We start from the raw sequence: 12,970 nt of genomic DNA on the forward strand, positions 1-12,970 counted from the left end.
TATCACATAAAATGCACTGCCCTCAGGGTAGCCCCAAAGCAGTGCTGCCCTGGGGGCAGCGCATTCAAGTGAAACAAGCATTGGCATAGCCAATAGGTCTAGCCTTTAGAACCTTATGAGTATTTAGTTATGCAGCACAATATCCTTGGTGCAACAACATCAACTGTTGATTGGCTGAACACTTATAAGGTCCCAAAGGCGAGACCTATTGCTATGCCAATGCTGGTTTTTTGGTAGGCAGGGGGAGATTAATTGATTTGCCCAGAATCACACAATGCTGAACTGATGCCGAGGCTGGAAACTCAGTTCCCCAGCTCCAAGGTCGGCAGCTCTAGCCGTAAGGCTACTTCCTCTCCCCAATTAACTGATTTCTTACAGCTTGCCTTGTCCAATCTGTGTTTCTGCCTCTTTTGGAGCATAGCCTCTTTTCTTGCATCCACCCACTGCTCACTTTTACGGAGCTACTTTTCTCTTTTTGGTCAAACACTCAATAAAGGTGTATTTCTTTTTCAGGTCGCCATCTCTTGTGTTGCTTTCCCCACCCAAATAGCCTCCCATTTAAATACCCACCCCTCGTTCCTTTATTTCCCACACCTCAGGTGGTTCTTGCCCTCCCCACCACTTATCAGGCCATTTCGTATAGTGCAGGGTCGGGCGCTCTCTTCACCAAAGCAAAGAGTAGAAAATAAATCCAACAAATAAACAGGCTTATTATCAAGAGCGCACATCAAGCAAGACCAAACTGACTGAAACTGAAATTTTCGCACAGAATTTTGCAGCCCCTGGTGCTTTAAGCTGGGGTATTACATACTTATGGGTATTTAAAGCACTCTCTCCTTCTGTCTTTGTGCAGCTCAGCGTTTGTTTACTGTTGTCGAGCTGTAAATGTTTTGGCTTACGCAACCATGTTTTTTTTGCGTCACCTGCACTACTCTGATCAGCGCACCGGTTTCACAAGCAGTGGCCTCTACAAGATTTCCTGCAGCTCTTTCACGGCTCGGTGGCACATGGCGTTTGGTTAAAAAACAAGCCTTTCATGGTCCAGAAATGTGAACTTGCTGTCCCTTTCAAATGGTTTGTATTTGTAGACAGCAAAACGAAGTATTTGCAGTGTGCGTGTGTTTTATTTTCTTTCCTTCATGGTCGGTAACATCGCCTTGGTTTTCAATATTGGTGAGCAAAGCAAGTTAAACTTGCTATACCCTTTAACTTATAGTTTGTTTTTCCAGGCAGCGATTTTTTACAGCCGCAAACATTCAACAGCAGGAAGTAACCAGCGCTGATCGCCATCTGTTTCCAATTATCGCGTCCGCGAGACGACGGTGCGATAATTGGAAACAGATGGCACTGCTGCTCGCTCCCGAGTCCCCTAGGCCAGGGGACTGAGAAGGTGGGACGTGCACCCGCCTTGGACCAATTGTGTGCTGTCTTTCTTTGAAAGGTGCATGCACAGGCCAATTGAAGGGTTAATGGGAAAAAAGTACTCACACAAGTGTGTGTTCAGAGTTCAAATGCCCTTACTAAATGCCTCGCAGAGCAGCGCATGCGCGCTGGCTCAGGCAAACCTAAAAATAGAGCAGCTTTTGAGCAGCCGCTCCGTGTTTCACTGTGCAGGTTACAATCGGCCTGGAGTTTTAAGAGGGGAAAGAGATCCTCTTGCAGGCAGGTGCGGCAAGGGACTGCTCCTTCCTGCAAGCGGAAGTCTGGTGGGTCCATGGGAACCCCTTTGCTCCTCCAGAGGGCTGCCATCAGGGGGCCACCGACAGTACAACACCTGTTATGTGGCATACTGTCAGTTCGCCTCCTGACAGCTTCTTTGACTCTGCGACTGCGTCTACCCTCGACTTGGGCGCAGAGGCAAACGGGTTTCCTGATTTGCATTGGCCACGCCCTCATGCAAATATGGGAACACCCTCTGAAGATAGCACTTGCGCTATATGTGCGCCAGCGCTATCTCTATTACAGAAAGGGCTGCACAGGCGTCTGCAGCTCTTTCTGTAGTACCAAAGTGCCCATGGGGCATGCACAGAGGGAGCACATGCGCACTGCACCCCCTGGTCACTTTCCAGAATACTGTACCAGATCAGTTGTCCAAAAAAGACATTTCTCTTAGAAATAGTCTCTAGATGCCTAGATGTCAAAGTCTCAACATTTACAATTTGTTATTATGCAAGCAGGTTTGTTTGCAGAACTGCCCACTGGTAGAAGAGCTCTGCATTTTTTTGTAGTTTGGGCTCCATTAATGGTTTTCTGAAATTAATCTGCTTAAATCTTCTTTTGCATTTCTAACACACAGGAAAATGTTTGCTGTAGTCTGCAGGATCACAACAACATTCAGTGGCAGTTCCTAAAATAAGGAAATCACTAAGCGGAGGGTGCCACTTCGCGTATAATGCTGTTAAACTGTGGACTTGCTTACCCCTCTGGATTTGCCTTGAACTGAATTGTTTGAACTTTCGCAAGCATCTAAAGACCTTTCTATTCCCTTAACTCTTTTCGAACTCGAAGTTACCCTGCATTTAGCGCTGGGATGCCCCCGGGTAGCCATGCTCCCTAGAAGTGTCTTTCATTCATTCATATTGTGAGTTTCCACAGAGAGGTTAACAAACATATCCACTTACTTAAGTAACACATTGTGGTTTTATTGCCAGTCTGCCTCACAACTATCTCAGATATAATATGAAAGGGGACTTGTGGACTAGATGAATGGCCTTCCCTGCCAGCTTGTTAATAGTTTTGTTAATCGGCACTTAAATAATGAAAGCCTTTGTGTCCAGGTCACCTGAAAAATTAAGTGACTCCTGGAATCTTCCCATTTAATAAAGGAGGAGTATGTCATACCATCTAGAACAGAGACGATTTCTGGAAGGGCACTCCTTTAAACATTGTATTCCCGGTACCACCAGAAGAGGATTAAATAGCCGAAAAGACTAAGGGCCAGACTTATCAAAAGTCTCATCAAAAATTTTGCACTGACTTCTTACAAACAGTCTTCCGTTGTGGGATGAGACCTATGCCTTATTCTGTCACATCTTGAAATGTCCAGGCGCAGAACCACATCTCTAACGAATATTGTTTAGATAAGTCACTATTTTGCCCCCATGATACTGGTTACAAACACAGGTATGGTGGACTGAAAGAAGTAGAAAACCAACATCTCTGGATCTGCATTCCCAAACTTGAATTTTATATTTTTTTAAGCAGCCCATTTTTGTTTGTTTAAGTACCTCTGCAGCATTAAAAAAAAAGTTTCTTGTTAGGCAAAAAAAATCAGGGGAACCCCTAGTCCATTGCCTACTCTACCCCAAGGCTGCGACACACTTGAGAAAGAGGACAGTGGACATCTGTCTTGTTGTGAATCAGTTACTTTCACCTCTCCTTCGAGGTGTTCGCAAGTGAGCAATAGTTTTGCGGCCATAACTGATGATGTAAACCATTGTTACCTACCATTGCAACTTGCAATGCGGAGGGGACCAAGAGAACCCCCCCCATTCACGTTCCTCCTCACTGTGATTCGGAATTGATCTCAAAACCCATTTAAAGAGTCAGAAAGGCTTCTTCGACTCATAAAATGGATTTAGTACATAGAAAAAAGGTTTTTATGCCCAAACCCTATAGTTGTCTGACTCACAGAGTCTGTGCATGAAAAAGGGCTCTGTCCCCTCACATCACTCATCCAGCCCTGCGACTTTGTGCACAATAGGTTAAGAGAGACAGTTCTACAAGGGGCTTCATGCAACCTTGTATTAAGAACAGGGTATCAATATTTGTCTGAAGAAAAGTGTTGTTAGCATAGCTAGATAATAGCTTATTTTCCTAAAGTTATATTTTTGCTGTAACGTCTCCAAGATGTCTCCCAAACCCTGGATTCTACTTCGTCTGGAGGTTTATAAAGTTCATGTGAAAATCGTATACACTTCTTTTGCAGTGATCTCCCTTTCAGAAGCCAATCTTTTAATTTCACAGAGATGACCGACCACTACCATTTATAGACAAAAGGAATACATTTCTATTGGTAGTACACACAGTTTTAAATACACCTTAGGAATGTTCGGTATTTCTTTCCGATTGAGATATGACAATATGCATCCTTAAGCTTAAATGCATGCTTCTGATCACTTTATAGACAGATTTCATGTAGTACTAATATCATGAAATCCTACATATTTGCCCATTTGTTTATGGCAAAAGGTAACTGATGGCTCTAAATTTTTCTTTGGGACCATTTTCTTTCTATTAGATTGCAGCAGAAATATATATATTTGTTTCTTTGAGATCTTGGAACAAGATTGTGCACAGTGGCTCCACCACCAGGATGGTGGGGGGGCAAAGAGAGAAACTTAATTTTTACCATTATTGGAGGCATTCCAGCCTCGGCTTTCACTGCTTTCTTTTCCGCCCTTAGATTGGGAATAAAGCGTTGGCTGCTGGTGCTGTCGTTACACAATTAACAGAAGAATTATGTTACTTACCCTTTAAGCATCAGTTTGTTGCATGCAGTACTGTATATTTACATGCTCTGCATACTCTTTGTCATCTAGTCTTGGGTGATTACAACTTGTATTTCTTCAAAGAAGTCTTTTGAGTCTTGAGCTCTTGGAGACTCCTCCTCTGGTCATGGATGGGCACGGATACAGACTCCATTGTTAGATTTGTTTCGTCCAACGGGTGAGAGCAGGAATAGAGAAGTAAGCAGAAAAGAATAGTGTCCATGCATATAAAGAAAGAATCACATTAAGTGGAAGATATCTGTAAAAAAAAGTACTGGCTTCCGGAGAGGAGGGTGGGAACATGTGACTCTACAGCACTACATGCAACAAACATTGCATCAAAGATAAAGAGGTACTCCCCTAAGCTGTGGCTAGCCAGTGGATGGTGCAGAGGCCTGAAACAGAGTCCTAAGAACAGTTTGACCAACTTTAGCTTGCCTCCTAGCAAGAATACCCACACAATGCTTTGTGAAAGTGTGTAGAGTGGACATGTGACAGCTTTACAAATATCTGCTATGGATATAGTCCATAAAAAGGCCATAGTAGCATCTGCTTGTGTGGGCGTGGCTTGGAGCAGGATGGTAGTTTTTTTTAGCTTGTGCGTAACAAGTTTGGATGCATTTGACAATCCACCTGGAAATCCCTGCCTTAGAAATGGCATGACCTTCATGAGGCTGTGAAAAAGTCATAAACAGTTGTTGTGTTTTGCTAAAGGGTTGGTTCTGTCAATGTAGTACATAAGAGCACACTTGAGATTAACTGTGCGAAGATCCCTTTCAGCTACAGAGTCTGAATGTGGAAAAAAGACAGAGTTGGGTAAGAATTTTAGATTAGGTCTAATAACCACTCTGTCTTGATGATGTAACTGGAAGAATGGTTTTTGCAATGTGAGGGCCTGTAGTTCACTAATATGTCTGAGAGACATTATACCTACCAGGAAGGCAACCTTCCAAGAGAAACAGCAAAGGGCATGAATGCAGTGGCTCAAATGAAATCCCATAAGTCAGGTGAGGACAACATTGAGATTCCGTAATGGAGCTGGGGATACCCTTGGTGCAATCAAATGAATAAGGCTCTCCATAGAAGCCTTAGTTAAAGCAAATTTGACAAGGGAAGAACGCTTCCTCTTTTGCATATATGTAGCAATGGCGGTTAATTGTAGCCAGACTGATGATTAGGGTAACCCCGACTTTTGTAAGTAGGAGGTAGTAAATAATGTCTTGCACCATAGGTGTAAGAGGGTTTATGTGCTTCAGAGTTCAGCAGTGGCCAAAATGCTTCCACGTAGCAGCATAGCATGTGTGTAGTGGGCCTACGGGCTTCCTGAGTTTGTCCGTGCACCCTTGAGGTAGGTCAAGTTGACCAAACTCTAGGACCTCAGGAGCCATAATGCTAGGTTGAGTTGTCGGAGGTCAGAGTGTCTGACTTTGCTGTGGTTTTGTGCAAGAAGGTCCGGCCTGTTGGAAAGGATCTCTGTGGTGGTAAATTACATTTCTAGAAGGGTCAAGAACCATTGTTGTCTGGCCTACTTTGGGGACAACAGGATGAGTGTGAGGAATAATAGCTTGAGCACCCTGACCATGTAAGGAGTTAGGGGGAGAGGAAGAAAAGCATAAGCAAAGATCCCTGACCAATTCATCCACACAGCATTGCCAATTAACTATGGGTGTGGAAACCTGGCAGCAAAGTTTGGGGGTTTTGCATTTTCATGTGTGGAAAAAACATCAATGTATGGAGACCCCATTTCTGGAAGTAAGGCAGTAGGTCTTTAGGGTAGAGTACCCACTCATGGACTTGTTGCTACATCCTGATGAGCAGCTCCGCAAAGTTGTTTTCTACTTCCGGAACATACACTGCCAAGAGATGAGCTTAGTGATGGGCGGACCTGTGCCAGATTTGCTGCGCTAGTGCCGATAGCTAAGGGGAGTTAGTGCCATCTTACTTTTGTAGGTAGAACAAGGCAGTTATGTTGTCCATGCACACTAGGACTACCTTGCCTTGAATCTGTTGAAGAAAAGGCTTTGAGAGCTAGATGAATGGCTAGCAGTGCTAAGTGGCTGATGTGGAGACCCCTTGGATGAAGTGGCCACAGACCCTGGACTGTCATCTCATTGAGGTGTGACCCCAGTCGACTGAGGATGCAACCATAGAGATGGTCACTTGCCGAACCGGGTCCACACAGGGCCTGCCCTGATTGTTGCTGTTCCACCACCCAGAAAGAGATAGGTACTGGCCCTTGCGAACACTAGATCTTCCAAATAGCCTTATGCTTGTGATCACTGGCTTGCGAGGAATTCCTGAAGCAGGTACATATGTTGTCTGGCATAGGGGAACTATGGCAACGCATGAAGCCATCATTCTCAGTAGGCGCATTACCATGCAAACTGGTGGTGGACGAGTTCCCGAAAAAGAGGGACAAGCTGCTGGAAAGCTTGCTCCCTTTGGGGGCTAGGATGGCTTTGTGCACTAGAGTTCAATACTGACCCTAAGAAGGGTTGAATTTGAAGGGGCTTCAAGCGTGTGTTCCCTGTTTGAGGTCTTGATCAGCCAATCATCGAGGTAGGGGAACACATAAGTCCTTCCCCTCTTGAGGTGATCTGCTACCACTGCTAAACACTTGCTAAAGACCCTTGGGACCCTGATGAAATCCAAAGAGTAGTTCCTTGAACTAGTAGGGTTGCCCATGAAACATAAACCAGAGGTAGCACTGATGAGCTGGACGTATTGGTATGTGAAAGTAGGCATCCTTCAGGTCTAAAGTGGCCATGAAGTTGCCTTGCTGCAGTAGTGGGATGGCATCCTGCAGGGTGACCATATGGAAATGTTCCTGCAGGATGTATCTGCTAAGAGGATGGAGGTCGAGGATTGGTCTGAGGGATCTGTCCCTCTTGGGAATGAGGAAGTATACAGAATAGACGCCCTTGCCCCGATGTTGATGAGACACTGGCTCTATGGCTCCTGTGAGTAGGAGCGCCTGAATCTCCTCTAGAAGAAACAGGAGACGTTCTGGGCTGAGGGTGTGTGTGCGTGGTGGAATGTTTGATGGGGTCGAGATAAGCTCTAGGCAGTAGCCATGCTCGATGATAGATAAGACCCAATGGTCTGTGGTGATCTCTTCCCAGCAGGGAAGGACCCCATGAAGTCTTCCCCCAACAGAAGTTGTGTGATCAGTAAGGATGCGGACGAGTACGTTTTTGGAGGTAGAGGCTGCCTTACTTAAGGTGCCTCTGCCACGACCCTTGGAACCGTTTTCTCTGTAAACAGCCTTGTGTAAAAACCCTGCTACCTTTGGGGGATAAGCATGTTCCTGCCGATGAGACGACTGGGTTTAGTCTGGGGAAGTGGCTTTGGAGCAGCATCTTGAATGCAACCTACAAAAGAACCCCTTCCACGAATGAACCAGAAGGGCATCCATCTCCTTGGCGGTTTCAGTGTGCTTCTTGATCATCTTAAGCCTGGTGTCAACCAGTGGTCTGAGCTGGTATTCCCAGTCAAAAGGCAGAGAGGAAGTGAGGTTGCACCTTTGGCTTGAAGTCAGACCCATGGAGCAAAGAGTGGCACCAAAGAATGACTGAAGTGTTGAGACCCGTTGGCTACTGTGTCCGCTGCTTACAGAGCACACTTAATGGTTGCATTGGAAACAGCCAGGAGTGCCCTTTTCCCAGCAGTGAACCCTGACATGAACTTGGATACAGTGCAGGTCAGAGCGTCACCACACAAGCTTTCACCGGCGACTCGAAGATCTCCTTGAGCATCAGGAGGTGCTGGACAGAGTGCTGTGTCTTTGTGACTGTTTCGTCTAGGAAATCATCTCCCTCTGGAGTGGCGTACATCCCTACCTTATGGTAGGCGGCAGAGTGTTGAATGACGCTGTAATACACTGTGGTGTCATCTGGCGGGGAGGCACTGATTGGGATATGCTCTATGTCAGAGTCTTTTTGAGGGTCAATACCGTAATCTTCGCACAGATCCCCTGGGGTAACTGGGTAGATTGGGGTAAACTCATCAGCAGGGGAATAAGTGCAAGGACTGCCAGTATCAGAGTATGACTCTAGGTAGCTCTACAGTAAAGGCACAGGAGATGAGGGAGGAGGGGTGGAGTTGGTGGGAGAGGTAGAGAAGGAGGAGGTGGAGAAGGAGGAGGAGCGGATTCTTTGTCTTGGGCCTCTTAGCAAGCAAGAGGGGCAGAAGAGTGTCTGCTGGCATGACCGCCTCAAAGGAAAGCCTGCATTTCTTTGGCAGATTCTTCTCTGAGGCCGAGATCTTGCCTGTGCGAGGGTGGATGACCATCCTCCTCTGTCTTTTGTTGAGCTCCTGCTGCAGCCTTTGGAGGCTGGAGTATTTCTTAACATCAAGTGCAGGTCTCAGATCCGCAGTCTCGTTGCCGGTGGCATCTACTTCAGCACCCATGGCTCTTTTGGCCTAGATGATGAAGCTGGCCTCAAAGGTTCAGCGCCAAAAGGAGTCCTTGGACTTGAGGGCTGAGGCAATTGTAACGGTATTTCTTCATTGACGACTTCAAGCGTCTCCTCCATTACCTCAGGTGCTCATTCTCCAGAGGATAGTCTGGAGCACACAGCTGCCTGAAGGGCGCTGAGGGCCGAGAGGCCCGGTGGCATGACTATGATGGACTTGAGGAATGGAATCAGCACTGTTAGAAATGGGGGTCTCTAGTTGGCAAGGGCTTGCACCTTTGTCCAAGTAGGGACCCTTCTTCCTAGCCAGGATAAGGGAGTTAAACTCCTAAAATAACCCCTGCTCACCCCCTTGGTAGCTTGGCATGAGCAGTCAGGCTTATCTTAGAGGCAGTGTGTAAAGCATTTCCACATAACCAACAGTAATACAGTGTAAGTACTACAAAAGGACACCAGACCTGTTTAGAAAAATATCCAATACTTTTATATACTTAAAACAAGACCAAAACGATAAAAATCCACAATACAGTACTTAAAAATCTTCAGTTATCAAAATAACCTTGAAAAACAGTTCCTTGATGTCGATAGCTCCGTCCAGGGCTGTGACGGCACCGAGAGCAAACAATTCCAAACGGTTCTGGCTGACCGCGGCGTTGAGGGCCAGCTATGGTGTCGGGAAGACCCGCAAACAGTACCTTTTAGAAATGCAGGGCGTTGGCGACATCTCATTGAGCTTCCGAAAGCACGGCGTCTGTTCCGGAGGTCGGTGCAGGAGTCGTCAGGCCCTCGAAGTCACACACGTTGCAGATCGAACTCCTCTCTGGTGAAGTCAGGAGCGCTGGCGTCGGCAGGTGTCGGGTTGGCGGAGCAAAGTGCAGCGGTGCGACGTACGGTGCCCTCAGGTCACGATGCGAGCAGCGGCTCGGTGTCGGCGTCAGATGGCGTTGTCGGTGAGACCAGTGTCGGGGTGTGAGATGAAGGAGGTGCTCGTCACGGTGCTGGCAGGTCGCGCTGCAAACAGGGCCGGGGTCGTTGCTGAAGCGCTGTAGTCGGCCGAAGAACTGGAGTTGATGGCACCGGCATCGGTATGCCAAGGCTGTGGTGCACGATTAGGGCGGTGCGTCGTGTAACCTTACAAGTGGTGCCCTCGAACCACAGTGCAAGCAGCGGCGTAGATTCCGGCGTGGAGCGTCGCCGTCGGGGATACCACGGCATCGTCGTGAAGCGAGGCGCTGTGGAGTGCGGTGCCCACAGGTCGCTGTGCGAGCAGCGGCTCGGTGGTGGCGTCAGCAGGCGTCGTCGGTGAGACCAGGGTCGCGGTGCAGCATTGCAGCGGTGCCCTCTGAACACGGAGTCGGCAGCGGCGTCGTAGACGTCATCGAGTTGCTTTTCTTCTGTTGCAGCATAAAACACACAGTTCCCAGTGCTGAGGGCAGAAGAGCTTGAAGTCTTTGCTGTTCTTGAGACTTCTTGAACAGGAGGCAAGCTCTACCTCAAGCCCTTGGAGAAACTCACAAAAGTAGATTGCAGAAAGTCCAGTCCAGTCCTTTTACTGCCCAAGACAGGAGCAGCCACTGCAGGCCAACCCAACAAAGCACACAGCAAAGTGGTAGTTCCTCCTAAAAGCTTCTCCAGCTCTTCTTCTTGGCAGTCTCTTCAACCCAAAAGAGTTCTAAAGTCTTTAAGTTAAGTTCTAAAATATTTATACTAGCAATTCCTTTGTCCTATGAAGGCAGAGGGTCATGTACCTAGTCCAAACCAGTTCTGGCCAGTCTTGGAGCACTTTGTTTACAAGGCTCCTGCTTTTCTTTTGACAGTATAGGCCAGGGACATCAGACGCACCACAAGAGGTGGAGCCAGCATTGTCGGAGTCAGGCACAGCCCTATTCAGACCCAGGAGCTACTCCTCCCACCCATCTATGTGCAGAAAGGTCTTATCAGCCCTGTGCTGACTCCCCCTATCTCCGGGAGTCTCTCCCAGCCCCTGTCACTCACAAACCAGACAGACAATATACGACCTCGCAGAGGCAGGCTGGATAGTTAGGCAAGAAAGTACCTACTTTCTTAAAGTGGTATTTTCAAACACAGAATGTTAAAACCAACTTTACTAAAAGATACATTTTATCATTCTGAGTTCAGGCATACTAAACTCGAATTTCTACCATGTTCCCTGAGTCAGTTAGGATTATAGGATGGTATAATCAAACTGCTCACTCTGGCCTATGGGGAACAGGTAGCCTTGCAATAGTGAAAAACGAAGTAGGCTGTAAATCAGTATCAGGACATGCCACACACACCAGGACATGTCCTACCTTTCACATACAATTCACCCTGCCCATGGGGGTACCTTGGGCCTACCTTAGGGGCGACTCACATGTAGAAAAGGGAAAGTTTAGGGGACTGGCAAGTGTGTGCCCTTGCCAAGTCGACATGGTAGCCCCAGGCTGCACACAGGCTCTGCAATGGCAGGCCAGAGTTACACTTTACGGGTTGTTTGCGTGGGTGGCACAATCCAGTGCTGCAGCCTACCAACAGCATTTGATTTATAGGCCCTGGCATTCACAGTGCACTTTACTAGGGACTGACACATAAATCAAATAAGCCAATCATGGAAATACCAATCCATAACACATTTTACAACAGGAGCACTTGCACTTTACCATTGATCAGCAGGGAGGAAAGTGCGCAGAATCATTACACCAGCAAAAACAGAGTAAAAATCCGGAGGTCAGAAAGCAAAAGCTCAGAGGAAACACTCCAAAAGACGCCAAGTCTAACAAGCACCTTTTGAATAAACATGTCCAAGAGTCCTCTCACACTGATGTAAGGTAATGGATTCCGAGGTGTGACGGGAACCTGCAAACTTGTTGAGACCGGGAGCAGGCTTAATCACTTCCGAACCTGATGGCGGAAAAAACAATCTAACAATAAAGTCAGTGCCCACGTGCATCCGTGAGCAGAGGAGTCACTGAGACCTAGTGACTCGAAAGATTTCTCAAAGAAAAACAAGTTGTAATCATCTGAGCCCACTACTAGATGTCAGGAGTATGCAGAGCATGTGTATCTATAGCCACACATGTTACGGACATGATGTTTGGCGATTACCCATGGACAACAGCATTACTTTAGAAGGCACAGTTTGGCCATAAGACAAGCTGCCTCTCTTACCTTCATCTTCCTATTATAGTGGAGCACTAGTACAGCTGTTCATAATCATGATGAGGCACCTAAGAGTTTTCTAGATGGTTGAGTAAGCCACTCAGTGTGTTATGCACGGTTGGGAGAGGAAGGTTTCTATGTAGTTTCTATGCAGAATGTAGGGTGTCTTGTGTGACACTGAGAAGTGTGCTTCAAGGCACCTCCAAAAGTGCAAATTTCTGAAAGGATTCAAAACACAGCACTGTAAAGTTGGGGATGCACACACCACTAGAAGCATGTTTCATGATATAACATTACCTTTCAAAAAGTTAGAAACACATTATTGTGGTTAATACGCCTGCAGTGATTTAAATGAAAGAAGGCTTGTTTCACTGGACTGAACACATTCCATTGGTGAGTAGTCTCACCCTTCTTACCAACATTACAGTTTCTTCCATTAATCGCATGAATGGACGTTCAGTGCAAGGACATACCTATTATGATGAGTGGATATTTTCTCATCCTTGTTCATAATTTTTATTATCCAACAAACAGAACATGATCTTCCCCTTATGATTTTTCCACCTCCAAAAGGGGATTTGAGAGCTAGTATAGTCCAATTAAAAAGACGATATCGGGTGAAACTAAAAATTGGTTTAAAATGTATTCTTTCCAAGTAGAAAAAAGAAACAGAAGAATTGCTGGGGATCCTTGCTCCACAGGGCTGAAAGGATATCCAAGGCTGATTGACACTGCAGTGCACCTTGGACTTCTGTAGAGATCTTTCTCTTTAAATACACTGCCCCAAACCCCCGCTCACAGTCAGACACAATTTAGTATTTAGGAATGATATTGAGGATCACACACTAGAGATCTAATGAATGCAAAAATAAATATGTCCTTGCTAAACGAACTCAAAGTCTTGCT

At 46.4% G+C, this 12,970-nt stretch overlaps 1 protein-coding gene across 1 annotated transcript in view; it reads right to left on the reverse strand.

Annotated features, from left to right (window-relative positions):
* ERCC6 (ERCC excision repair 6, chromatin remodeling factor) overlaps positions 1-12,970 on the reverse strand; it is a 201,916-nt gene that overhangs the window by 13,733 nt on the left and 175,213 nt on the right. The window lies entirely within an intron of this gene.

Source organism: Lissotriton vulgaris, chromosome 5, assembly GCF_964263255.1.
Source record: "Lissotriton vulgaris chromosome 5, aLisVul1.2, whole genome shotgun sequence".
NCBI lineage: Eukaryota > Metazoa > Chordata > Amphibia > Caudata > Salamandridae > Lissotriton > Lissotriton vulgaris.